Genomic DNA, 1,891 nt, shown 5'->3' on the forward strand with positions numbered 1-1,891 from the left:
GCTCCATTTTAAGTTGTTGTATGTTACGAAGAAATATCACTTGCTTTTTTACAAACAACATTACTTGTGGGCTACTTTTACTTTTAACATTTAAGCACACTTAATGTCATACAATTACTTTTGATACTTAAGTAGGCTACAGCACATATCAGATACCTTAAGACTTTAACTTAGGCTGAAGTAATATTCTAATAGGTGCATTTACCTTCTACCAAAGTAATTTTCTGGTAAGAAATCTGTACTTTTTCTTAAGTATGGCTTTCATGTACTTCATCCACCACTGACTTTTTTTCTTCTGTTTTCTCATTTTCAGTTCATGTTACAGTTATGCTTAGTCTCTACCTTTTGTCTTCATCACCTACATGCTTTGCTTACAAGCACTCAGACTTGAAGCAAAACCTAAACATGTCCTTCTCATGTACACTTTGCTGCTGCAGATGCTTGTTATTTTTTGTTTTAGTTTTTTTAAATTGTGTTTTATTAATTTATTTATTTTTTGTTTGTTTTGTTTTGTTTTACCACTATTTTTTAAAAAATTTTTTCCATCTACAAACTGCTGTGTGGGGTTTGAGAACACATCACAAACACTGTTTCATAGTCTGAACACAAGGGGCACTGTAAATGACCCCTGTAAAGGTAAAGCTAAATTGACTTCCTGTACAGTCTTATTTTGAAAGTCCCATTTCCTGTTTTAAGCTTGCGAAACTTTTGGGGGCGGAAACGGGTCACTAAGGCACAAATGTCCGAGGAAAATTGAGGGAAACGCCGAAATGTTTGTCCTGAAGTTTTTAAAGGGTTCTTGCTGAAATAAGCTCCAGGCTGGGATGGGAACAAGGTATGGTGTGGTTTAATGTGTTTTCTTTGTTATTTGGGGGTAGAGATGACAAATTCTAAACTTTTAGGCGTTTCAATAGCTACATGGAAACCATTGTTTTGAAAGGTTTCAAAACCATAAACACTCAACATTGGCAGAAGGTGTCATTGCAGTCACTACTTCCTGTTTGTGTTGAAAGCTCCATTTTCCCAGCCCAAAAAAACTGTATTTGTCATGCAAATACAATCAAATGGTCAATTATTTATTTAGTTCTTGTAGGATATGGTGACTGTTTATTAGCATTATTATGTGACCTTCATGTTTAGTTCATGAAAATACATTTCTCAGGGTGACAATAATAGAGGATGGATTAAGCTGGAAACCACACATTAAACATGTACAAAATAAACTGTCAAGATGCATTTCAGCACAAAACAAAGTCAAACAGGTTCTGGATCAGAAATCACTCCCTGTTCTCTACTCTTTTAATAGTTTTACAGTTATTTGATTATTGTACAGATGTTTGTGGCAATAACTACAAAAGTTCATTACATGCACTTTCAATTTTACCAAAAAGAAAGAACAATCAGGTTTGATCACGTTAACTCATATTATTCTTACATACCAGTCAGAAATAATAATGAACACAAAGATATATTTTCAAACAAGATGTTAAGTTTAAAAAAAATGCTGTTTGGAGAAAAGATACAATGAAAGCAAAAATAAACTGCTGACCCTGCACATAGTAAAGAAGAGGAAGTATAAAGGAGGAAGGAAGGTATCCTGCAGTGACACACTGACTCTAAATAAACAGTCTTGGATTGTGTTTGACCTAAATTGAAATTTCTCAGTCCAGTTTTCCTCTTTTTTTAAGTTTCAGTTTTTAGTAAAGGTTGTAAGTTGAAGTGAAAAATGTGGTCAATGCTGAGAGCTAAGATGCTTTCTTCCTGTATTTACAAACAGCATAATTGTAGCAAAGTCACTTTTGCATTTAACTATGGTCAGTTTCATAACAGCGGTTTTGTGGTATCCTTGTTCTTTGCATAAGTATTTAAATGTATCATACCTTCTACTAAT

Source organism: Plectropomus leopardus, chromosome 6 (genome assembly GCF_026936395.1).
Source record: "Plectropomus leopardus strain MGB_pleo_1.0 chromosome 6, ASM2693639v1, whole genome shotgun sequence".
In the NCBI taxonomy this organism is placed as follows: domain Eukaryota; kingdom Metazoa; phylum Chordata; class Actinopteri; order Perciformes; family Serranidae; genus Plectropomus; species Plectropomus leopardus.